Source organism: Perissodus microlepis, chromosome 2 (assembly GCF_051167445.1).
Source record: "Perissodus microlepis isolate ML-2025 ecotype Zambia chromosome 2, ASM5116744v1, whole genome shotgun sequence".
Lineage (NCBI taxonomy): Eukaryota > Metazoa > Chordata > Actinopteri > Cichliformes > Cichlidae > Perissodus > Perissodus microlepis.
In genome coordinates this window covers 8506128-8533899 of record NC_140462.1, presented here as the reverse complement: position 1 = coordinate 8533899, position 27772 = coordinate 8506128, and the positions used below count along the sequence as shown (strand labels likewise).

The window sequence follows — 27772 nt, the reverse complement described above, 5'->3', positions numbered from 1 at the left end:
GTCATTAAACACACACAAAAAACCCCAACAAACAACAGCAACCCGAGCCAATCTTGTAATTAAACTAGAGCTACGTGGCCTGGCTCTCTAACCTCGATGCCGTCGTCACAGAGGAAGACAGTCATAGCAAAGCGAGGATTACAAGTTGTCGTGTAGCTTTAAAGACAGACTTGTTCCTTCGCTAACGGTTACCCTCTCTCTTTGCACAGTTTCGTTTTAGACAGAGACCAGCACTCTTTGAGTCATTAAGTCCTCTCACTGCGTCAGCATATGAAGATCTCTTCAGCGTTATCAAAGAGGATACATCATCTTGTTGAACTGAGAACAATTTCCTGACATGGAAAGCAAAAGCTTCTCATTACACTGATGTGACAGTTCGCACGTTAAACGCCATTCACGCACATCTCTTTAAATCGACCTATTGTGCTGTTTTCTGTCTTATTCGCTTCAAATGTATATATGAGGAAATATTATTTAGTGTTATAAAGATTCAGTGGAATCTTTATCTCCACACACACACACACACACACACACACACACACACACACGCACACACTCACACACACACACCTCTCTGTGTAATGGCTTTCTGTGGATGAGTAGTAGACTGGATGGTCTTAACTTCTCCAGTGGGCCAGACCTGTTATGATGCAATGCTTTTAACACTTTCCCTTGAGACTTGACTTTTAAAGAGTTCATGGCGGCGGCCTTTGAAGTATTAAGCTCTAGTTTATGTCACAGAGTTATAATTGGCTGCTCAAGATCACACTGTAGTGCTGGACAGTATGTCAGTGGACTCGTGTTCCCCGTGGGAAGTGGGCCAACCAAAGGTTTCTAGTTTTCAAATGCATAATTTAGTTTATTTAGAGGTGCATTCAGGTGCAGTGGAGTCGAAAGGGCGAATAACCGTAAAATGGAGCTTTGTACTTGTGCGTTTACAGCAAACACGCTTTAGCCGATCCGTGACAGACAAAAATCAAATCAGATGCAGAGAAAAACACCCGTTGTAAATAAATACACACTGTACACACAGCGTGTTTAGCCTTTGAATTCTGTCATGTTTGTCAGTGGCATGCCATGCACTTTGTCACTGACTTCTTTCTGCAGTTAAAGCTGCGAAATACCAGCGCCAGGTGACATTATTGATCTGTGACTTACATGACTTGTACAACATAACTAACAATGGCACTGCATTAATTGTTAATGTTACTAAATATTTTATGATCAGCGGTCAACGGCAAGCGTATCGTTTTGGATGTTTTTATGAGTTTTTCAAACTAAATAAATTGCACAATAGATTTTTTTAAGCAATAAATTTAAAATAATGCCAGATGTAGCAATATTATACCACTCATATATGCAAATTAATACTTATTTTCTTCTTTTACTTGTCAGAAGATTCAATAAATAAATTTAAAAAATTTGAATTTTCTGAAAATTATTTCATGGTGAGGGCTTTAAAAAGTGAAGTTAGTCAAATTTTCAACTTGGCTGCTTTATAATCTTATTCAGAATCCATATTGTGCAGAAGACATTGTGCAAGACTTTTTTTAGGCTCATATTCATGCTTTTTAGGCCCTTTAGCCCTTTGCTGTAAGATATATGTAATGCATCAGCATTACAGCATCACAGCAGCTTGGAACTTGAATTATTTTTTAACGAACACGTGTGCTGATATTGGTATTGCGAACTTCATTAAAAGCCATAATCCTACTTTAAGTGTGGTATCAAAATATACTTAAATTACCTAAAGTTAAAAAGGTTAAAGTACCTCTCTGCCTGAGTTATATACTATTAAAAGAAGCAGCTACAGTCAGCTCTTCCCTTGTCACAAGAGGTCGCCACAGCTGGTAGCTCCACATGTTTGATTTGGCAGAGTTTTATGCCTTTCCCCGAAGGGAATTTGTGCCTCCGGCTGGAATTGAACCAGCAATCTTTCGCTTGCCAAGTGAAGGTGTTAATTTTGCAGGTGGAGATAATTTTAATTCCGTACATACTGCTGGGTAGTTTTATCTGTAAAAACAGAGCATATCTCAGTATATTTATATTTTAAAGTGCACAAAACAGTAAGTTACTATAACTTTTAGATAAATAGTATGGAGTAAAAAGCACAATATTTGTATCCCAAATATAGCAGAAGTAGAAAAAAAACATAATAAAGAATGTTCCTGGGTCCTTATGCATTTTAACATTTCATAAATTTTTGCATTTTTCTTTATTTGGATGGCTTAGCTGTATAAAGATTGCTTGTTAATAACGGGTGAAACAAATAAGCTTTTGACTGTAATGTGGACTGTGTCCATAGTGCAGCTCAGTATCAATCAAATTAAACTGAACTTCATTGTTGGAAACACTGAATGCAGAAAATGAGTGAAAAACTATTTTGAAAATGAGGCAAAAGTTAAGCTGGCTGTTTGTAATCAAAAGTGGGTTTTTTTATCCTTTCAAATTATAATTGCAAATCACCAGCAGCCGAATGTTCCTGCCTTCTGTATTGCGTTGCTTTGTTGTGCACGGTGGTAAAGTACAGCATGAATAATAGTCATTTTTCTCAGCACAGAGCATCTAAGTGGTGGTGCTGTGTGGGTGTATTTTGGGCACTGTTTAACATTAAAAGAGAAAAGGGGAGAGTGCAGTGAAAGACATGATTAGTCACAGGTGTTCTAGCTGCTGACGTAAAACTCCTTATGCTGGGCACAGGGTGCGTTCATGTGGAAAAAAGGACAGATTCCAGAGCTGTGATGAGTGGGCAGCGCAAGACACTATGATATATGTGTACACTTAGGTAACAGTGATTTTAAAAAAAGACTATAGTACACAACACTTACACTATGTTTGCATTCAATTTATTACAGAGAGTGCTTATTCTGTTTAAATAATCACCATTACTGAGAAAGATAACTAAACTCTGTCAGCTGGATATAAACTCGTTTTAACCCATATATATTTAAAATAAAATCAATAAAAGCAATGTATTTAATTGGACCATGATTGATAATGATGATGCAATTTTCTACCCTAAAAGTACTCATAGTGATCAAACACAACAACAGTGCTGGGATTCAGGAAATTAGCCCATTGTAATCAAAAATCCCAACTGATTTAAATTTGATACTGATCTGACCGTAGCAGCCATCCTGAAAGTGGTTTGGAGATGCACGGGAAGTTGACCTTGAAGGGCAAATCTGGCTCTATTTGCACGACTGATTCCAGTATGAGAGCGAAGTGTCGAGGTGATACGATACTATGAGGTCTTTAAGATAAGATGGGGCCTGATTATTCTGTGAGGAAGTGCGGCTTGTATTTAAAGCCACTGTGACCTCACATGAAGGGACTAGCAGCAATCAGAAACCATGGACCATCAAACTCTCCATTATGTGGCAAGGACAGATAAAATAACTACTCATGACTCAAAGTGGGTGGGTGCAGAGTTAAACTAACCTTATCTTTGAGGCCGCTGATTGAAGGGACTACCAGAGGAGCTGGAGAATGCTTACTGACATACAGGGTTTAAAATATCCAAGAGGGTTATACAGACAACCAGAGCACAGATAATGTCCACTACAGTTAAACTGTCAGCTACAAAGTGATGGGCGGAAAGAGAATTGCTTTATATGTGGGTAATGTCTTCGATGAGATTCAGTCAGACATTTATCCCAAGGATGGATAAAGGTTTGTAAAAAATACATGTATGAACCTTAGTGGGCTGAATGCCCCTTTGTAAAGATTGAAAGGTACTCCAGTAATTTAATATGCCACTTTCCTTCAAGTAGAGGCCTCACAAGAGACCAATTTAAAAAGAATTGAAGAAGCAGAGGCCAGGCTATCTTGACTTTTAGACAAACTCCAAAAACCATTCAGCCGTGCCTTTTATTAGCCTTATCCTGTCCTCTAAATTGGTGTCTTTCTTTATAACGCAAGCTTTGATTAAAAATTGATTTGAGCTTATCTTTTGTACCTAAATTCTCATTTTTTAAAACAGCACGGAACTATAGCAGTCAAATAAATCCGTTGTGAAACGATACAATATTTCCCAGTGAACTGCGGTGGAGATAAAGCGTGAAGTATAGTGCTCCCAAATGGTAAAGCACAAACATTAAAAGTAATGCTCTCTGAATCCAGTAACACAACAAACACAACAACATAAAGCCATCTCTCAGGACGCTAAAAGTGGATATGGGATCTGATATTTGTCTTCCAGCTCCCGCAGTTTGAATATCCACAGCTTCAACCTCAAGCTTTCTTGCTGCGTTCTGTTTAGACGGAAACAAACACAGCAGAAAACGCTGAATTCAGAGGGCCTTCTGGGGGCATCGCTAAATAAATTATTAATTCACCCGACTCCAGCTGAGGCTTATTTTCACTTCTTAAAACCCTTATTTTGTGCTTGGCTAGAAACCATCGTCTTTTCCGTTCTAGGTGAACATCCCACTGATCACAAAGTCAAACAACATGCTGATTTTTAAAAGGTCTTATTTAATTTTCGCTGGAAAATCAGTTACTCTGATGCACATTTTTTTCTAACTGGACAGAAACGACTCGTCTTTGGTTCCACGGTACAGTTTCACAGATTCTCTGTGTGCCAGAAAAAAAAGCCTCCAACTGAGCAAAAAGTAAAATGATGTTGACAAAGACTAATCACATAATATTATCATGAAGGCAGGTGTACCGTTGGCCCAACCTAGGGAGAAAATTATCTCAGTAATTTGGATAGTTCCAAATACAAGCAAGTATCAGGTGTCCAAAGACTGCAGCCAATTTTGCCTTATCTGTGAGGTGTGCAGGGAATTAGAAATCAGCAATCATCCAAGAGAGCAACCCATCAGTATCAGACACACACACACAGACACAGACACACACACACACACAAAGATGAAAAAAAAAAACTGTGAAAAAACACTATTAATTAGTTGCACACCTTCCCATTCTTTGTTCTTCTCTAGGCCCTTATTTTCCTTCTGTATGTATTAGGTAATCGGGTCTAATTGTCCTGAGGTGTAAACATGAAAGTGCAAACTAAATCATTATAATAAGCCTTGTAAGGTTTATTAAGGGGAAAGCAGTAGAACAACGCATTCAAAAGGCTAATGAAGTACACAGTAAGAAGAAATAATATCCAAGTGGCTGAGATCATCAGAACTGATTATAAAAGGGGGGCTGCTCTTGGCAACGTCTGGTGGAATACGATGTATATAAAATGCTATCAAGTTAAGTTCAGCTAGCTGAAGAAGTCTGACATTTCTTTTCTATCAGTAAATTAGATTACCTTCCAGAAGGGGTGGTGGTGGGTTATAATGAGTTTCTGATGTTGTTTTGAGATTGTTGGAAGCTTGTTTAAAGCACTAGTGGGGGCCACTAGAGTAGCTTTTTGCACAACAGCTGCAAAAGTGGGAGGGGATCTGGAAAACAATGGTACTGTCTGGAATCATGCACTGGTTAATGTTAAACAGTGCAAAAGTCTTAAGCTACCGCTCATTTTTTTCTTTTTGTTAGGAAAATGGGAAATAGTTATCGTTGTTCATTAAAACATAAACATACATGGACATACAGTACATACGGCAGAGTTTGTGCAGTTCTAAAGCACAATATTTGGTATGACCACTGAACTCTCTTCGGCAGTTTTCTTGTTATTTCTTTGAGTCATCTTCAGGAAAGGTTCTTCGGGCTTCTTGAAGGACATTCAAAGCTCTTCTTTGGATGTTTCTGCCTTTTGTTCTGTACTCTATAAAGATGATCCTGCTTCAGCAATGCTGATGTCCGGGCTCTGGGGAGGCCAATCCATGACTGATGGTGTTCAGCTGTGTGTTTTTTCTATTCAGGCATGCTTTGACTGCATTGGCAGTGTGTTCAGGGTATTGCATGGTGGATCAAAAGCTGATGGTAACTGTTAAGTATTTATAATTCCATCAGTTTGACAAGATCTCTGACACCACTGGCTGAACTGCAACTGCAAACACTGACAGAGCCCCTGTGTGTTCTATAGATAGCTGTAGAAACGAACTGTTGCTCCATCTCGTGACCTCCTACGTACATATTTTAATGACAATTTGAACCAAAAGTTTCCAATTTGGATCCAACACTGCATAAAAGCTGTTGTCACAGATTTTCAGTCCAGTCCTTGTGTAATTTGGAATAGCTCAGACTTTTCTCCCCATTTCCCTTCCTTAAAAATGGCTTCTTGACAGCCACCCTTCCAGTGAGACCAGTACATTTTTTAATTGACATATATCGGAGATAACGTTGCAGATAGATTTTTGTTGATGCTTGTGCCACTTCTGCACATGCTCTGTGACGCCTCTCCCCTGACCGCCCTTACCCCCTATTTTTTATGCAGCATGAGCAGGTTTGGAGAATTTCTTTGATTATGCTGTGGGTAGGAAGTAAAAAAAAATACTTCAAAATAATAGCATGCAAAATATATATAAACGTGTAAAAAACTATACTATAAAACCAAATCAATAAAATACAGAATAAAGCATTAGGTCTACTTCTACCCCATAGCAGTAGCACCAGCTTGTGCCTCAATCTTAACTAAAATTACATTAGAGGAATCAGGGGGGTCAGGGATCAGAATAACTTCTGTTATTCTGCTGGTTTAGCCTCTGAGAGATATTTATTTTGGTGTAGCCATCAGATATCTAATATTTCTGTGCTGGTGATTGTTTACAAATACAGATTTTTGTTCTTAAAAAAAAAAAGAATGCATGAGGAAAATGCAGTCCTTCTTTTCTTATTTAAAAGAACTGTTTGCATGCATGCAACCAAAGCCTCCTCAAATATAATTAGAAAGCCAGAAAGGCAGGCAGTAGTGTCTTGATGCTGCTTCTCTAGCCTTACAGATCACTCCTGGCTTCATAGTGAGTGGTCAGTGAAACAAAAATCTTATCCTTTGCCTACAGGCTTTACACTTCTTTCAATTTTTAAACTCAGTTCAGCAGCATTCTCCTGACAAATATCACTATAGCAACATGATACGTCTGAAATTGCAACACGGCTTGGGTTATAAGCCAATGTCACAGCTCAGTAACACAGTAAGAATTCAAATCCACGTCTCGGAGACACATAAAAGCTTTGCAGGCAAAAACCAGAAGAAAAAAAATGTCTGAAAGGCTGGAGCTGGCAATACATAAGCAGGAGCGCAAACGACCAGATTAAAAGGGGAATCTAGACATCGTTTTGCTCGTTGCGACCTAAAATTTATATATATGCTACATTGTCACATCGCTTTAAGTGATACGAGCTGATTTTTATTCTATTATTTTCCGTAGGTACACTGTTTACGCTGGCTGCCTTAACTGCATGCATATGCACAAACACGGTTCACTCTCACAGGCTGTAATTACAATGAACACTTGTTGTGTCTGCAGACCTGCCAGCGCCTCCCACTCCCACAGTGCAAAGAAGTTGGCCAAAGAGAACAACCTCTGGACTAAGCATCTTAATTAGCAAGTATTCTTCCTTTTTTTTTTTTTTTTTTTTTTTTTTTTTTTTTAAATAAAGCGTGCAACAGCAGAGGACACAGTGAGAAAAGGGCAACCCACAGTTTTCCATTACAAGCTTAACTGGTTAGGAGCAAGCAAGAACATCTACCAGCGGAGTAGATGTTCTTGCACAAAGACACACAAATCAGTAAGTACTGTATGTTCGTGAGCACACATACTGACCAAATGCGTGCGCTGATCTACACGGACGCACACACACATACAGCACAAACTCGCAGCCTTGCATTAAATTGAAACCATTTATGCTTGAAAAACAGCTGGACCACTGCGATATCAGCAAGTCTTGACACTTCAGCAGGTTTATTATGGATATCCAAAAAATTCCTACCCGCATGCATCCAGTGGCTACATTGGCCACAGCCATGTGTTATCTCACAAAAAAAAGGGAAAAAACCCCAAAGCACTTCCTCTTATAAGGAGAGGGCATTTGAAGGCATTAGGATGCATATTGACATTACAGGACCTTGAGCAATTACAGGTCTTATCTTCCTGCCTGACAAACAGTCCGCTTCATTATGGGCTTTTAGCTCACACCTTACCTCAGCCTTTCCCACTGAGCCATCGCTGCTAATGCAGAAAACGAAATGCCTAAGAGGTTTGTTAAATATACAGTATCTGAATTGTTTAACTATAATTTTCTTCTTTAATAGTCCTTTTAAAGATTCCATTAGTGAGTGGATGCAGCGAATGGCAATTGAAGAAAGAGCACTGAGGGATGCAGAGGAGGAGGAATAAGTAATGCACTAACTTCTGAAGGAAAGCACGGTCCACAGAAGTTCTTTTAAGTACAGTATTGACAATTACTAGAAATAAAGGAGATTCTCTTTTTTTTTTTCAAGGCTAATTGTGTGGAGAAATCGTCAAAGGAGATTGCATTTCAGATCATCGATCGATTTGTGTGCTCGTTCTTTTGTGTTGGCAGAAGTTTTGCGTATTTAAAGTGCATTGCAGCAAATTACACATGCGTTCGCTTCATTCAGATCGAACTGTGAAGCAGTGAATGAACAGCAGTTCTTGGCTGAGTTATTTTTAAAGTTATGGCTACAAGTGTTGAGCCACAAACCAGAATTCATAAAACTAAAATAAAAAAGCCAAATAGTTGCTGGTTTAGGCTGCTCTCATGAGCATATGTGGCCAGTATCACTCAGGACCAGAAAACTTTGATTGTTTGCTCATTCAGATCAGTGATGTTTGTCTTTATTTTTCCTTTTTTTCAGTGAAAAATGAACATTTAGGCCCATGGACTAATCAGCTCTAATTGCTGATGATGACTAATGCTCATGATGTTACCATAGTAACACAGCAGGAACTATCCTAGTGGGTGTATTGTTTATAAAAGGATGCTGTGTACAATATGTTACCCATTAATTAAAATGTGAAAGCATCTCAAATTTTCAATGATAACTGCACAGAATTTTTTTTTTTTTTCCACATCTTTACCAACTAATCAAACCTTAATGAACCTAAGCCTAAAATAGACAGCAATAGTATTTTTTTAGCCTTAGATCAAGTCAGGATGATGTGGTCAAGCTTTCAAAAGAGCACTGAGTCAAGGATGAGTTTGCCCTGGCTGCAGAAATAACCCCAGCGGGGAGTTGTGAAGGAGGATAAGAAAAGAAGGTGTAGAAAGACACTGTTTGTACATGACAAATAAGAAGCATTACAGTGTGTGCCCTGGGAGAAGAGAGGAGCAGAGAGGGTGAAGATGTGCGCTGAAAAAAGGGCTGGGCTCTGTTTATGGAATATACGAATCAGATGATGGATGCAGGACGGAAGGAGAGAAGGTTAAAATGAGGAGGAGACGAGGGAGGAGAAAAGCAGTGGGAGTAATTATGGTGATGGGAGGATTAAATGAAGGAGCAGGAAGGTCTTTCTAAACATTATGGTATTGACTAATCCATGAATAGCAGGTGGTGAAAATGTCTGACCGCTCTTTCAGCATTCATCAAAGCGAAACACCAATTCACCTGGCATTGCGTTCAACAATCAGTTGACTGAACCTGAAATAAATTACATTTCACTCGATTTAACCAAATGTCAGCTTTGAAGGCAAAATCCACACACAATCCAAGAAATCTGTCAGGCAGTGGAATAACGAAGCAGAAATATCGGTGGCTTTGGAGACAGTGGGGAGTATGAAAACAGTTACATCAAATCGCTCAATTAAAGTGGACCCTCTGTAGAGGTCATTTACTTCACCATGCTGAGGCCTAACAGCAAAAAGTCTTTAAATCTTTGAGCATGTGGAGTAAGCAGACAAATATATACGGCAATGCTGACAAGACCATCTATGCAGTGTAATCTTCTCTCAGCATTAAATATGAAACCAAATGAAGAAACAAATTGATTTTTGTGGTTATGGGTTTAAAGCCATAATTAATGGAACAGCCAGTTCTTTCATAATGGACATTTGTGCCACTGTTTCCTCTGGCAAATTCAAATCTATCCATGTCTTTTCACAGCTCAACACCATCCGTGATGCTGATGCCAAGACGTGATACATTAGTGTGAGGGAGGAGGCAAACTCATAACTATGATTTCATAACGAAGAATGATGAACTAAAACAAAGACCTTTAAAAATGTGCATCCCCCCCTTTTTTTTTTTTTTTTAAAACGGTGATCCTGATTCAAGGCTCGGTATGTAGTGAAAAAAATGAAACTAAATTAAAGCCGTTAAAAGGCAATAATCAAAATCTTCGATATAACAGTGCGACTGTGTGAGAGGCGAACACTGGTGAACACTCTGGGCCATGTAGCAGCCAAAGTGCAGGAGATTTCCCCTGAGACTGGACAGACTCCAAAGCCGGAGCAAAAAGAGTATTAGTATTAGAATTAAATCTATTATTGTGCCCAGAAGTACAGTTTCTGCTGAATGTGAAAATAAGCTACTGTTTATCACATTCACCTAAAAGGTGATAATGGCAGCTGTAACTGGATTTGCATATCCCTAAGCCTCACTCTGTTTGCTCCGCTCCACCATAATCAGTATCTGTAGATTACTCAATCTATTATAGTGAAAACACTTAATATGATGTTTTTTTTAATCAAAAAGACCCCTCTGGTCTTCAGTATTAAGAAAATCACAACTACTTTAGCATCCGTGGAGGTTTGAAGCTCTAATATAGTGCCACGGTTGGGGCCAGCCTTGTGCAACGTTTACCCTTACTAACACACGAACCACCAGTGGGGGCTTGCTGGTGCTAATTAAAATCCTCCTACTTTTATGTCAGATCTGATTCTTATTTTTGCATTCTGCACTGGGCATGTAAAGAATCCTCCTGGGTCGGTTGTAAGAAGTATTGCGAGAGAGTTTGTAGCGGTCTCTACGGCTCCGGCGAGTCTTCATTTCTTCTTTGCATCCTGCAATCAAAGCGACAGGCAGCTTGTCTTTGAAACGTATAATTTATGAAGTGAATTATGAAATACATGCAGATGTTCTCGAGTCCATTAAAAACCAGAACGCTGTGCTCAACAAGAGAAAAGCGTCTCAGTCCGTGTCTTTAGAAAAGTGTGATGAAATATTGAATCAGAGCGTGTTTGAGTGTTTATGATGTCAGTTTAATGGCATGTTCTGAAACCTATAAACCAATCTAATCTAAAGAGGGCTTTTTGAATCATGAAATTAGTGCAGAGTGTGGGCGAGCAAATACAGGGAAAACAGTAAACTAAAAACACGAGGCGAATGCTTAAAATACCTGGATGCGTTATAACGCCAGTCACCCATTAGTCTAAATCAATTTGTCAGCGGGATTTAGCACCAGTGCCAGAGCATTATGTTTCAGTCGCCATGGAGTCCAGCTATCACCTGAGGCATTAGGAAACATAATGCTTCAACCTGTTAAGGATCAACAGCAGCCACAGCCTGAAAGGAAATAGGAAGAGGGCTTATATACTGTTCAACATACTCCTAAATCAAAGAAGACACGCAAGAGTGCAATACTCTAAAAATGGAACTGGAAGCCTGAACATGTGAAATAATAACACTGTATATAATTAAAACACTAGTATATGAAGATAATGAGTCAGTACTTTCCTTTCTTATCAGCAAACAGAGCTAAAGTACAAAAAGCCTGAAGAACTACTGCTCAAGATGACTTCAAAAAAAATGCAGGAATTTTTCCACCCTTTCCAAATAAACCATCGGAATGGATCACGTACTCTTTGCTTCTTATCCTAATGTAAAAGGATCGATCTCTAAAATTCAGAAAGGTCTGACTGTACAGCATCTAAGAGAACCACGGCAGGAGGATTTTGATCTCTCACATGATTGGTCTGGACAAAGACAGAATCACCTCATATAGTGGTGGAAATATGTCCAAATATTTGAAACTTTTGGACTTTTTAGACTTCGTTGGAGGTTCTAAAGAAACTCTGAATTCAGTTCTGGCACTATTTGGAGTGAAAGAAGTCCCCCTGGAACTAATCTGTACACATTGGTCTGTGTTGTTACTAGCACAAAGACTTGTGTTGTTGATCTGGAAACAAGAGAAACCACCAACCCACCTAACCTTGCTGAAAGATGTTAATGAAAACAGCGGAAAATGATCAATGATCACAGTGAAAAAATGTGAATTAACTAATAATATGACAACCCTTTTTTATTATTTTAACAAATCAAACTCATGAAAGACATTTTTCAATAATATTGCCTGTGACATCTATTTTTAAAGCTCTTCTGTGACGATTTCTGAAAGAAAATGATATTTATGTTCATATTGCACCAAAAAAAGAAAAAGAAAGTCTGGCTCCTTGGCCTTAAGATTTTTGCATGGTACTATAGACATATGTGCATAACTTCTACTCAGTGTTAAACTGGATAAAATTAGTGAGTTTGTAATTAGAACTACCGCAGGTAGAAACAAATAGTGGTATTTCATTGATGTCCTGTCCCTAAACTGTGCCTATAGTGTAAAAATCATGGGGTCAAGTAGAGCACAGGCTCAGGGCTGTATGTGAAGTCCTGAATGACTGATACACATGCTGAAGGCTGTATGCTCATAAATTTTTATCATTCATCTGTTTTTGCTTTCAGTTTGACAGATGTGCAGACCATAGCTTTCATTCCATATGGCACCAAGTCTATTTTCATTTTCATTTAAAATCTGAAGAACCAGAACCTCACACCAGCCATTATCACTGCCTTGTAAAAAATCCAGCACACTTTCCTGCTCTGAGGTATATCATTATGCTTCTGCCGTTAACCGACTTCCATAAATGTGTTCTTTCCACTGTCATTTACTGGCTGCATCAGCGTGCCGTGCATTATTGCTGCAGGGACATGCAGAAATCTGCAGTTATGTCTCTTAAAAACCAGTGTAGACATTATGTAAGAAAGAAAATGTGTGGTATTTTACTCACCCACATACGTAAACATGTTTGATTGTACTTACCATGTAATACTTTTTGTTTTTTTATGTTAGAGCTTGTCTCAAAACTCTGCTTATTTAAGCGTCTGCACAATATGACAAGCATTAAGGCTTTCTTTGCTTTTGTGTCTCTCGACAGGTACAGTACACACACAAAACAGCCCCAGCACTCGTGTGTGCGTGTGTGTGTTTGTGGCAGATCCCTGCTTAAAAAAAGAAACTCCTACCCATCAGTAAGCATTCAGAGATCGTAAGTACACCTTCTAACCTACCTTCAATTTTCTCTGACTTAATGTGCCAAAGCTGTATATGTATATACGGCTCCCAAGTTAATATCACACTGTGCGACTGTTGATATAGTACAAAAAGATAAATGTAATTCAAACTAAAAGGCCTATTAGATAGAGCATGAATCTTGTGGAAAAAAGAAGATTTCTAACTCCTTCCCTTTGAGTTTGACCCAACAAAAGCGTATAAATCCTAGTCTTACAAAAATGAATCTCTAAATCCTTTATCAATGAGCCACAGGCAAAAGCTATTGAGTTAAATTTTGCTTAAATACATCTGCGTCTTCCTCACTGAATGGTCGCACTGTAACAAGCCATTTAAAACGAGTCATGCATAATCGTTCTCAATTCTTTAGCCTCTAACCTTCTCAGTCTCTGTGTCTTTCTTCAGAAACATAACCTATATATATTCTGTCAGGAGGTTGCGAACCCTGTCTTGGCGGGACTCCTGTGTTGCTATGATATTGCAGTAATGCTGTGCTCGCACGTACAGAGGCGTTTTGTGTGTGTGTCTGTGCGTCCTCTGCAGCTTTTGCTCACATCTGCAATTCTGCATTGATTCCATGCCAGTGAGCAGAGAGCTGATGCAGAGTGGGAAGGGTGGGGGGTGTCTGTGTTATAGCCAGGTACATCAGCTAGCGGCTATTGCCATGGTCGAATGTGCTTGAGGGAGTTTAATAATGCTGCAGTGTGAAAAGTCTGCAGGCAATACAGTAATCAAATTTGCTGCAGTCATAAGACATTGTGTTGAAATGTACTGTATATGTTACATACACATGTCACAAGATTTATTTATTTTTCACCGTTTATCACTTTGAGACTGAAATATCTCAGACTAGGATTTTTAGGCATTACAGAATAGTGTAACAAACATGATTATTTTTCATAAAGGAAACACTCACCCCCAGTTGGACACTTTCCCTAATTAGCATATGAAATATTCAAAACATGTTGTTTATCCTCAGAGCGCTTCAGATATAAAAAAACAACAACTCATAGTCCACTTATTGTTTTCGAAAGGTGGCCTTTTATGCTTGTCGGACCTCCTCTGTGCCGAAACCCTGCCGTGTATTTTATCACCTCTTTTTTTGTTACGGGTTGGTGGTCAGAGACAACTTAAATGAAAAAAGTTTGCAGTGTGTCTCACGAATCAGCTGATAGTGGTCCGCGTGAGTCTGTGAGAGATGTTAGCGATGTAAACTTGCAACCCTCCCCCCAAATCGAGCATTTTCATTCCAAATGCAACGTGACGGGTTTATGTGTAAAATGTCGTTTCGACCCCGCTACTGAATTTCATCTTTGTTCCCGTGTGTCCTGCCCGTTTTCATCCAGTCTCGGTGTACAATGCAGAGCTTTGCTAAGCCAATAACAGCGAGTCTGCAGCCATGTTTGCAGCTCAGTGAGGCTGCACTTACGCACAGTGGTGCTTTCACAATGCTAATGTCACCATGCTAACTTGCTCATAATGATGATGCTGAAATGGCGGGTATAAATCATGGCGTTCAGCAGCCCATTTAGCATGTCAGCCAGCTAACGTTGCAAGCAAAAGCACTTAACATAAAGGGTCATGGCAATTTGGTTTATAAAACGTATTAGACAAATTTAAAATTTCACCTAGTGATGCCGTTAGCCGATCATCCAATGTACTGTAATGACATCTATTAAATGGGAAGCACAAAAATTAAACCTACCTCATGGTTGTGGTCAGGTATTAGTCTGCACCAAACTACTAGACTGAACAGCACACAGACTGACCAATCGACATGCTGCTAGCGTGACCAAAAAGTTTCATTTCATCAAATCTGTAAACACATTTGACACTTTTGTTCAGTTTGACAGCTGCATGTAGTTGTACCCCACAAATAAAGTGGTGCTCCTGAATGGTGTTACTGCCAGCAGAGAGAGGCCAGTGTCCTTTTCCACTTCACAGAGATTTGAACAAACTGTGATGAGCGGAGAAGGCCACAGCGGACCTGACGTGTCGGGGACAGAAAACATAAAATCATCCTCTGTGAGGGTGGATACAAACCACAACTCAACCATATGGAAGGTATAACTATCAAAGGCAGGAGGGAAGGAGTCTGTTTTTCTGCATCCGTGCATTATATACATGGTGATGTTTTTCCCTAGAAGACTCCAGTGTGATCTATTACTAAGCTTTTAAGATAGGGCAACGGCATTCGAATCCATATAGTGGGAAAAAAAACTAGCTCAGACTGACAGATCAGATAGTGATTAAGTCTGAGATGCAGTTAAGCCACAGTCACATCACCAGAAATGCTTCATAGACACTTAATATAGCAGTGTAGCTTAGCTGGATTTTATTGGACTCTCTCCTCACACTTTCTGCATCAAATTTCTCCTTACATGATTTTTAGGCTGATACTGATTGTGGGATAAATGAAGGATTTATCTCCAAACCCTCCTGAAACATAGTGACAGTAGAAGGTAATAGACACTAAATAGGACACCACAGAGACATCAAACCATTTAAACCATCCAGAGGCAGGTTAGAGACCTGTGCCCGTAGCCTGTATCAAATCTTTTCCAAAGGTTTTCATCAAAGACAGATGTACTTCAATACAGTGAAGCTGCCGTTTGAATCCTAGTTTCAAACACCAGTCCACTTCGGTTAAGAGGTCTCTTTTACTCTTTTGGTACATTGCTACTGACACGGGAGCTGGCCCAATTCAATGGCTGTATTGATAAAATTGATTAAATGACAGTCTGCCATGTGAGCTTACTGCAGGGTTCTCTCTATCTGACAACCCATGCACTGCTCAAGGACCCCGCTCAAATTTCTCTCTAGCGTCTTTGTTCACATGTCATCAGGGGGCAACATTAGCAGGTGAACTCATCAAAGGCCAGACTGGATTTCCTAGGGGTGCAGCACTTACCAGTTGAAAACCAGCACACAGATCTTCAGCCTATTCTGTTTTTGATGCTGTGACCCTAAAGTCGCTCCATCTCTGCCCTCTCTCCTGCATCTCCCACACTCGACTTCTCCATCATTTCTGGCTACAACTCTCTCTTTCTTCTTTCGTTTGTGTATACTCTGGATTCAACTTTTTTTTTTTCCATCTTAGAGCAGTTGAATGCTCTAAGATGTTGAGCTCAGAGCAGCCATCAAACACTGCAAATTTTCTTATGTCTGGTCCCTCGAGCTGGGAGGCTCTGAGAGTCCTCAGATGTCTCTTCCCCTTCTGTTTAGACAAACAGATGTCAACATCTTTGGGAAGCTAACAAGGCTAGGCTTGTGCTAACATGTTGATAGAAAAAGAAAAGAACTGCAGTAAAGCAGAGACTGCTGCTTCTAATCGAAGCTAAACTATTGTAATCGGCCATTTTCGGTAATTCTTTTTGCAAAGTTCACTATTTAAACCAAGTTTTATCTCTTCTAAATAATAGCGGGACTTTTAGAAGCAGTGTACTTCTTACTCTGTGTGTGTGTGTGTGTGTGTGTGTGTGTGTGTGTGTGTGTGTGTGTGTGTGTGTGTGTGTGTGTGTGTGTGTGTGTCCTACACGTGTACACGACTGGGCGTGATCATCTCTATGCTCCTCTACATGGTCCTCATGTTCTGTCACAACACTATCTGACAATGAGCAGCTCTGTCACACTGTGTGACAGAGCGCTCCAATTAATCACGGAGAAGGACCACTAATGAAGTCATTATGTATTCTGAGAGTTTCATCTTGACATCTACTTTTCCCAGTGAAGAAACGACTGCTGCAGAATTACACATTAAAAAGCTTAAAGGCACGGCGATAATGGATTAATAATGGAGTTTGACAAGTGAAATGTAACTCTGAACAGAACAAAACAGGGTATGATTTAGTCCGTCTCTGAAAGTGTTTATGTGGGCTATCTCCTTTTTTTCTACCGCTGCTGTTATTTTGTTTTCTTGTCTCCAGATTTTTCTAATGCCTTTATAAATATCGTAATGAGTCCAGGAACACAGACCCGATGTCCCTCTGATCTCAGAAAGGGACATCACATTCATCGTAAAAAATCTATTCATCAGTACAGTTACAATCAAAGAATTCAGACTGCCCAGAGAATAACAAGAGCATTCAGAGAGCGCAACTCCCCCTGAAGGGCGAGGACTAAAGTGAAACGTTGATGTTTTATGACCTTTTTATTACAACGTGCTGACGTCAGCCTGTTTTTTTGGAACTCCCCAATAGTGACGTCTGCATTGTTATCATAGATCATTTATGCTGATGTTAGCATTGTTAATATGGAAATTTAGTGTGGTATATTGTTCTTTTTGTGTCATTGTTAAATTACATCTTGATGTATCTGTAGCTCAAACAATAAAAATGTCCCCCAATAACTAATATATTGCTATAACGTTTAGAGATGATCCAATGGAAACTAATTTTTCTAATTCATGTGACCCTGATCTTTGACCTTTGACCTTGAAGCATTACATAATACACTGATGTTTTTTTTATTATCTTAAATGTATGATTGGAGCAGTATTAGGATTTTATAAGCTGTAAACACTTGAAATCTTAAGAAATATTCATTGGGTGAGAAAACTTGATGACATCACTATGATGTCGTAGGGCTTTGTATTAAAAAAATAAAAATGGTGCTGTATACAGCTCTCTCTGTGGCCTTTCACATGACATATTACTTGAGATGGTTTCTTGATTTTTTTTTTTTCAAGGTCAGCTTTGACTTTGGGTGCTAACAATAAAGGTCAAGGTCAAATGCTTAGTCAACCAAGGTACTCTTGTCACTCAAGGCCTACTATATTGTTGTGAAATTGAAGAGGATCCACAAATAATTGTGGGTGATATAAAGGTTGTACTGATTTTCCCATTTGCTGTGACTTTGACCCGATTGTCATCAAAATTAAATCAGCTCAAGCTGTTATCACTATCTACCATCACACAAAATTTGAAAATGATATCTTAACAAAATGTGGACTGCTAACAACAAACAGAGAAAAGGGTGGCGAATGTCATGTCCAGGAATCTATCCCCATTGCTCAATATTTTTTGACACTAAGCAGAATAATCTCTATCAGATGAATCGCTTTGTTTACAGTGGTGTCCCAACACACATCACAATGACACTCAAGCAGTTTTGATACAAGACCTGACCTGTGTACTAGCATGACAAAGGCTCCAGTGTCAGCAAAGTCTGGCGAACAGCTCATAGTTGCTTGTCGCTCTGTGATCGTTTTTTCTTTGTGTGCAGATGTGTGTGTGTTTTTTAGTGACAGTAATATATTTTCATTTGTGTAAATGTCTAAAGTCTGAAAGCAATAATTAAAAAAAAGGAGAGTTCAGTTCATCAATGTGTCTTTTAAATTACATTAATGTACGACTAATTTACATAATAAAAGGATGCGGAAGTGAAATGTAACTCTGAAAAGAACAAAACAGGGTGTGATTTAGTCCATCTCTGAAAGCGCTGCTGTTATTTTGTGTTTTCTTGTCTCCAGATTTTTCTAATGCCTTATAAATATTTTAATGAGTCCAGGAACAAAGACCCGATGCCCCTTAGATCTCAGAAAGAGACATCACAGTCATCGTAAAAATCTATTCATCAGTACAGTTACAATCAAAGAATTCAGACTGCCCAGGGTGTAGCTGAAACTAGTCTGCTTGCACCAGCAATGGAACGCTTCAAGAGACCTATTTGTAAAAATGTGGCATCCTCAACAGAAGCCACATGAAAATCTTCTTTATGAGATCATCCGTAAATGGCAGCGATCAGCAAACTCATTCTCAACAGGTCCTGAATGCAGCCGTGCATTTCAAATCACCATAAAATGTGACACTTCAATGGCATGCCCCTGACTAAATTGAAATAGTAAATAAATATTATATGTATATGAACAGTGAGGGAGAAAAATGATTGTTAAAAAAGAATCCCAGCAAGATCTGAATCTGAAAACAAAGAAGCGAAACATGAGCAACAGAGATGCATTTACACAGACACGCGTGCACCCGGCCAATCAAAAACAGCGAGTGACAAAATGTGAAAGGTAATTCTAAAGAGATGAGTAACAGCCTTCACATTGTACCATCGGCTTGTTAATGGATGCAGTGAAAACAGTAAATAAATCTAATTGTTTTTCAGCTTTGTACAAATCCTAAATCAGTGCAATAAATGGTACTCTGCTTTTGTTGATGTCCTGCGTGCGAACAGTGTGTGCGTGTGTGTGTGTGTGTGTGAGAGAGAGAGGAGCTGTTAAAGACCAACATTTGTAAGAGGATGATGAGGTAGTCTCAGGGGGTTGTACAGTGTATCATCTTACTTATAACATCTCTTTATACCTCATCCTTGAGGCTTACAGCTGCTGCACTGTGAGGATGATACTATGGGTCCCTGATCCTCAGCTTCCACAGTGATCCCTGTCCTATGGAGTATTTAATTACAACCTACTGAGTTACAGTCAGAATGCTGAATACACGCATTCATTTTTGCACTTCAGGGTTACTGTTTTTGGACAATTATTTGGACTAACTTTTTTTATAAGTGCTAAAACTACCGTATGTTGGCTTGTTATATACTACCATATACTGGTCAGATTTACTACTGAAATAGCAGTAGTCTGCTATCTCCGTGAGCTTTTTAGGGCCCTTGCAGGGAGGAAATTCTCACTTTCTCACTTTCTGACACACCTTCAAAGGGCTATCTGTCAGCTAAGGCCCGGTTTCAGGTCAGTGATGGAGGCTGGGGACTGCAATATGCCACGGAGTATCCTCACACAGACGGAAGTACAAATGTGTGTCTATCTAATAACAGAAATGAGAGTAAAAGAAATGAAGCAATTTCCAGTTTGAGTGCAATATCCTGAGAATAGCAGCGCAATATCCGCGAATACCCAACAGCATAAAGGTGTTTAAAGCTGTACACACTACTTTTCATGCAAGGCAGAGAATGTGAGTTTGTGCTTGCATATATCGTATCTCCATGCTTAAAGACTTTTTGTCTGGGACTCATTATTTGACTACCCTGCGCACCTCCTCCTTACAGACACAAAGACACACATAAATGGTGCACATGTGCATTGTGAAGGCTTTCTGAAGCATGAAATAAGCTTTCCTAGGGAACAGTGAAGAAGAGAGTGGTTTGTGTCCCTTGCTATTTCTTAATTAAGTACGCACAGCTCTTATCTTAAAATCGTAAATGTCACCTTCGGGCTCCTGGCTACCTCTCTGGTCCTCTCTTTTTCTGACGGCTTTTTAGTAAAAATGCTCAAATGTAGTCAGTGTAATGAAGCGGGTGGCCATGCTCCTAATAAAAAGGGGTACAGTGAATAAAGGGTTGTGTTGCCACAGCAGCGGGTCATTCATTATTTTGAAATCCCAAAGATAAACATTACCACTGCAAATTTTAATGAAGCATAATCCTCTCATCAGCAAATAAGTTGCAAAGTGAACGCAAAACACAATGAACGCATTTGCGAGGTTCAAAATAAGGACCTTTACCGGATATAATAATTTTGTCATTCAAACCTCATCCAGCAATCAGGCTCGGTGGCATCTGAGCGCTCATTTTGTTGATGTTCACAGAAAAATTCATCCCATGCTTCCTGAAGTGCCTCCTACAAGTTAGATTGCATTGTGTGCACTCATTATGTCCTGTACAATCAAGCTGTTCTCACAAAAGCTCACAAGGGTTGAAATCCTATTACTGTGTTGGTCACTCCATTACAGACAAAATACCTGCTGATGGTTTCTTCTCTAAAAATTTCTGCATAGTTTGGAGCTTCGTTTTGGGTCATTTATTTGTTGAGGGAGAAAATTGCCTCCAATCAAGCAGCATCCACAGGGTGCGGCATGATGTGGCAAACACAGTGAAGATCCTTTCTATTCTGTTAGAGGAAGTCATCGCATTCCCCTTCACTGTGTTTGACAGATGATGTCCAGCCCTCCTCGCATTCAGTTTTTCTTCTTCTCCAGCATCGCACAAATTTCCTACTTTCTAACGCAAACTCCTTGAACTTGGCTCCATCTGTTCATAACAGGTGTTTCATACCTTCTCCTGTCCTGTGTCTGTGTTCTTTTGCCCATCTTAATCTTTTCCCTTTAGTGCCAGATGTGACTTTTTCTTTCCACTTCTGCCTTGAAGCCAGGATAGTTGAGTTTCCACTTTACTGTTGATGTTGAGACTGGGGTTTTGTAGATACTGTTTAATGAAGCTGCCAGCTTAGAACCTGTGAGGTGTCTGTTTCTCACACTATAGGCTCTGTTGGACTCATCTTCTTGGCCTCTCTCTTCTCTTTCTATTCTGGGCAGCGCCGCTCTGTGAACGGAGTAGTACACACTGTTGTTTCCCACATGGAATAGCTTTCATTTCTTGAAACAAGAATACCATTTTGAGACTACAAGCGAACCCACAGAGGCTCGTGCTCCAGACACTCAACTAGTCATATTTCTTGCATCTTTAATCAGCAATACAGTTTTCAGCTGCGCTAACATAATTGGAAAAAAGACTTTTCTAATGATCAATCTGCCTTTTAATATAATAAACTTGCACTTTGGTATGGTTATGTCGATTCCTCTGGAACCATGAAGGATTTCTGATTAATGATTCCATTAAGCAGAAATAGTCATCTGCAACATTCCTGACCAATTTAATGTTATTTCAATTAAAAACAAACGTGTTTTGTTTTTTCAAAAGACAAGCATGCTGCAAGGCAAAAAGAATCCTCTGCACTGAATCATACGTCAAAACGCAGAAGAGTTTATTTTCCAAGATAGGTAAATAGACTCTCAAATCTCCCCTCCCTTCCCTCTCCTTCTCCTGCCTTCATATCACACTCAAGGGTGTGTGTATGTGTGTGATGCGCTGTGGACTGTGATGAGCCAAGAGGAGGTAGTTTGACGATAAGAAACATATCGGTGCTCGGCACCTGTCTGCCTGCCTACCGACTGACTGACTGACTACACAAGCCAATTGCACGTGAAGTCTCTCTCTCTCTCTCTCTGTCACTAACAAAAGTAATGAGGGAAAAAAATGTTGTGCAGGCTCGGTTTTGACTCTTAGAACGTTTTCTTGTGTCGTCACATAAAAATCTAACCAAACAAACCTTAAGTTGAAACAGAATTTTCATTATTGTGTCAATCCGATTTCAACTTTCAGTATGATCAGAAAAGTCACAGCTTTGAAGACGAAGCAGCTTCGAGGCTCAAACGCAGACTATTTTGTCTCACCCGTAAAAAAGCCTCAGTGCATTTGTCACTGTGTAACAAAAAGCTGCACTAATGCTCCTGACAGATTAGCTACTGCCAGTGCAGCTACGCACATTTCAGCTTGTTTTACTTGTTTTAATAGGCGTTCCGGCTCTGATCATATATCCCCAATACAAACAGTTTACTTTACGCACTGTAAAAGAGAAAAAAAATGATACACTCTGTATATCTTTTGTCTTTCCAGCTCCGGTTTGTGCTTGGCTCGGCTTATGACTGCAACAGGGCAGCGGAAAGAGGGCTGTAAATGCCATTTAGTACGCAGCGTCATAAAGCACAACCGTTAATTATTTTAATGCCATCAGACGTTGATTTGTCGAGAGCTTATAGTAAACCTAAGCATACACACGCACAAAAATATGCCTGTCTCCAGTGCATCAACCATCGTATCTAATTAACGTCTGACTGCATTCTATTCATTACTTCCTACGTTTCTGTCCTCCCCAACCCCTCGCGCGCTCGTAAACAAACACTGCATTGCACAAACCTCTCAGCGCCCCTGTCATAACACCACCACTTTGCAATCAACTTTGCTTTCTCAAACTTCACACACATGGCTGAGCACAGGCTATCACACTGGCGTGGAGGAGAGAGGAGGAAACGAGCTGTGACAATTAGCTGAGACAATGCCGGGGCCTCAAGGAGAGAGGCAGCGTGCACCTCTTAGACACCTCAGGGAAAGTCCACCACTGACGGAAGGTGTGAAATTTACCATAAAATGTTGGAGGAGTCTTTAGTGCTAGCTCTTCCCATTCTTGGCGCTGGATTAGAAATAAAGTTATGTGCTTTAGTGACAAAGGCATGAAAAATTAAGGACGCTTCCAAAGAACAGCTGGAATTATTACAATGTGACAAGCTTTCACCAAAAAAAAGACTTCTTCTGTTTATCTGTGGTACAAATCCTCTCATCTTTCTCCTATTCTTGCCTTTACCACAAAGACACAAATGTTCCCAAATGTACTGTAGGCACAGTCATTATGCAATAGAGATTGATCCTTTCAAACGCTCCTGCAAAAGACCACCCGGAGTATTACCTGCGATCTTGTTGATTATCTCCACATTCCCATCGACTGGCATGTGTCTCCTCCCCCCAACCCAATACTCATGCTGCACTTATCACTCTGTGGTTCCTGATACAGAGCTACGGTATTGATCGCACCCCATTAACAAGGATGAAAGTGCACAGTTGCAGCCTGATTCATCACAAATCACAGTGCAGCCATCACTCAGTGGGCCACCTACACTCACAACTGAAATAAACATCCCTCCGCAGGTAGCCTTCCAACGTGCTACCTTCTATGAAACGATTCCACCAAGTCCACCTCATAAAAGACCAGAAGAGCTGAAGTGCGTGTGTGGCTATACACAATTTATACGAGTCAAAAGGCAACAATGGGAGACGCTATCCCCCCAAAAGTATCTGATACACTCTCTCCATTAATTGTTCTGGCTGAATGCCTCCAGAATCGATATCAATGTGAAACTGGACTTGCTACTTTGTCATCTTTGCAGACAATAAATGGACAAAAGTTGGCAAAATTGTCAATATATCATGAGTCTGTCAGAATAACGTCATAAAGATTGAAAGCAGCATTTGGGCAGTGAGAAAAATTGTTTGAGCACACTTATTTATTCTTGAAAGATATCAAGGAACCATTTTTTTTCTTCAAATATTGAACACCCTGACTGATGCTCGCGAGCGAATTACACACGACAATGACAGCCGCAACAAGAACTGCATGCAGTCAGCGGTTCTGCTTCAATGCAATAGTCAAGCTCTTTTAGACGCACGCACCACAGCAGGCTGCATATTCCCCTCTCCTCTCCTTTGCCCAGGGTGCATTAAATGGATTAAAGCTCTAAGAGCAGCCAAGCATATATTCATTTCCTCCACACTGAGGATGAGAGCAGCAGACAGCATATTATAGAGTGTCACAAAGTCCCGGGATCATCTCTCCAAATCAAAAAAAGCAGAAGATTAAAATCTTTGAGAACAGATGCAATCTTCTTCATTTAACAGTGCTGATTCCAAAGTGTTTGTTTGCTTTTTACGCAAGATGAGTGGGAGTTATCCTGCTCGGATGTGAAAGCTACACAAGTAAAAATTAATCACAACATAATTACTAAGAAACAGAGCTGAAGTCAGAAGAGCTTCTGATATTTCTCCAGACAGGTTATGATATTGGTTCTGTGTCATCAGTTTGGATGAAGAATACTTGAGAGGTAAAAGAGATAAAAAAAAAAAATAAAAAAAAATGCTATGTATCGAGAGTCAAGGGTCAAGTCAAGTCATCCTCGTGGCTATTTTTTGGAAATAATACTCACCCTAAGCAGGATAAAGTCTTTCAGATGAATTACCTTGTTTTCAAGGGTGCACCAACACATATTACAATGACACAAAAGCAGTTCTGATACCTGATCTGACCTGTGTATACAGAGGCTACAATGTTAGCGGAATAGCTCAAAGTCTGGCAAATAGCTCGAAGTTGCTTGTCACTCTCTTGTTGTGTGTGTGTGTGTGTGTGTGTGTGTGTGTGTGTGTGTGTGTGTGTGTGTGTGTGTGTGTGTGTGTGTGTGTGTTTTAGTGACAGTAATATATTTTCATTTGTCTAAATGTCTAAAGTCCAAATGCAAATATTAACAAAAACTAATTTAGCTTCCTAGCTGCTGACAGTCTTCACTTCATCCCTGTCCTCTAAACTGCATTCATTTACAGCTAATTTACATCAGTAAAAATGATGTGGATGGATTTTTGTCTGGATTTTTCTCTCTAATAATGTGTCAAAAATAAAGTGTGCTTTATCGTGGCTGTTTTAGTTACTTGGTCATAAAAAAGTCCAATGTTTGTGCATAAGTTAAAATAGCTCAAATATGAATGCATGAAAAACTGATGGAGTATATTTGGTAACCTTATCACCTTTAATATACTCTGCCACGCTCGCAACCTTTTACCAGAGTCCCAGCATGATCGTAAAGCAGCGTTACATAACTCAAGGGTGGATGGATTTTTCTCATCTAAAGTAAAATTGTACACTTCATAACCTCTGCCTCCCATTAATGGCAGAACCCCACTGTAACCGTCATCAGCTACATTCTCTACATAATGGTGTCACTCTGTGTGTTTTACATTGTAATGCTGTACACAGAATGAAATTCATATCAGGTCCTTTTATCAGGTTATGCTGAGGTCATAAACACTACAAGAAAAAAAAAAAAAGACTGCATGCTTCAAGTCAGTGTTGACTTTCTAAAAACATGACCTTCACTGCTTTGGCTTCCACAGACTTTTTATAGTTAACTCTAAGAGTCCATCACAGTTTAATTTGATAAAATTAACACAGAAACACTGAATCAACCAATTTGTACAGTTTTCCAAATTGCACATGCTTAAATAAAATGATAAAAACAGGTAAATATTTTGCTTTATGGTAAATAAATTATTGCAAAATGTTAGGGAACTATACTCACTGGTCACTTTATTAAGGTGTATGTGGTTACCTTCAGGTCTAAAAGTCTTCCGTTCCATCACATCCCATAGGTGATCTATTGGACTGAGATCTGGTGACTGTGGAGGATTTTAGCATAATGAACTGTCTTTAACTGTTCAAGGAGCCGATCTGAGATGATTTCTGCTTTGTGACATGGTGTTTCACTGAATGCTGGAAGCTGCCATCAAAGGATGGGTGACTTATTAATGGGTAGATATAGTCAACAATAACACTCGGTTAAGATGTCGCGTTTAAACAACACTCAGTTTGGAGTTAAAGAGGCCAAAGTGTGTCAGAACAAGAGACCATTACACCAGAAACAGGGCGGAGCCATGCTTTTGTGTTTAGGCATAATTCTGACCTTACTGTCTGAATTTTGAAGCAGAAATCAAGACTCCTCACAACAGATAATGTTTTTCCAATCTTCTGTTGACAGATTTTGGTGAGTCCATTTGAAATGTAGCCTCGGTTTTCTAGTCTTATTTGACAGGAGTGGCTCCTAGCATGGTCTCCTAATGCTGTAGTGCATCTGCTTTAAGGATCACTGTGTTGTGCATTCAGTGCTGCTCGTCTGCATACTCTGGTAGTAACCAGTGGTTATTTGAGTTACTTTTGTCTTCCAGTCACGTCAAAGCAGTCTAGCCATTCTTCTTTGACCTCTGGCATTACCAAGGCATCTTCTGCCAGTGAACCGCCGCTCAATGGATATTTTCTTTTTCAGACCATCCTCTGCAAACACTAGAGATGGTTGTCTGAGAAAATCCCAGTAGATGAGCAGATTCTAAAATACTCAGACCATCTTATCCTCATTCTGATGCTTGGTTTGAACTTCAGCAGGTTGTCTTGCCTAAATGCATCAAATTTGTGGTTTATTAGATATTTGTGTTAATAAGCAAACTGATGTACCTAATAAAATGGGAGGTGAGTGTAAAATATTTCGCTGAGTGTCTATTTGAGTAAAAAGTAATGATACCTTTGGCTCTGTGAAAGGACAGAAATTACAATTCATGTAATCATCATCATCATCTTTATTTATAAAGCATTTTTAAAACAACCACAGCTGACACAAAGTTATGTACATTACAAATAAATAATACAAGATCACAAAGATGGCATAACTGGTGAGAAGCTAACTGGTAGTACTAAAATGTTTTGTATCTAACACTTAAAAATTTCAGGCTCAAGAATCAACACAGCTCATTTCACTCAGAAGAATTCAGAAATACCTGAACCACAAGTGCAGTCGCTGATATCGCATTTGACTGACTTGTTTAAGTTGCGCATTTAGTTAGATACAACACCAAAAAGCTATGCTGACACATTACAAAACCTCAAACAGATTGAATGCACAGCAGTGGATGTTGGTCAGCGATGAGGCAAAAGAAGAGTCAGGCCTAGCTGGACCCAAGTGTGCACGCAGCGGGAGCACAGAAACTCAGCAGGCCTGATAATTACACACCCTGATGGTAGAGCCACTTTCAATTCTCTGCACACCACCAAAACATACCAGCACTAGATAAGTCACTGGCGAGAGACGGACACGGAGGGAAAGAAAGGGAGGGAGAACTGTTACAGAAGCTCCCAGATCAGCCAGACCCAGACAGCAGGGAGGCTCGCTTGCAAATCAACCGCTTGCTGCGTTCTGAACCTAAGGTGTGGAGTTTTCTGACAGACAAAGCCAATGCACTATGCTAATGGAGCAAATCTTACATTTTACCAAATCTTGCATAATCTTTGGCATACGTGGAATCATCTCATCGTGCCAATAAGCACAAGCAAAAACACTTTCCCAGTAAAAAACAGTGGTGTTAAAGAAGCAAAGAAGCCAGACACAGTAGAAGCTCAGTGAGTTATGTGCAGTATAGCACAGAGGTCAAACCAGGTATTGTGATTACTGGTGCGCTTCACTGTT

General features: G+C 39.7%; 1 protein-coding gene across 5 annotated transcripts in view; it reads left to right on the top strand.

Annotated features, from left to right (window-relative positions):
* The window catches only part of frmpd3 (FERM and PDZ domain containing 3), an 88109-nt gene that overhangs the window by 31337 nt on the left and 29000 nt on the right, over nt 1-27772 (top strand). For 2 of the 5 annotated variants that reach the window (XM_084943643.1, XM_084943600.1), the window contains exon 2: nt 13009-13119. The exons of 1 other annotated variant lie outside the window; for it this stretch is intronic. The gene's annotated coding sequence lies outside the window, so the exon portion shown is untranslated. Of the gene's footprint in view, nt 1-7367; nt 7450-13008; nt 13120-27772 lie in introns of all 5 variants that reach the window. 2 more of the 5 variants (XM_084943609.1, XM_084943617.1) reach the window with 2 other exon arrangements.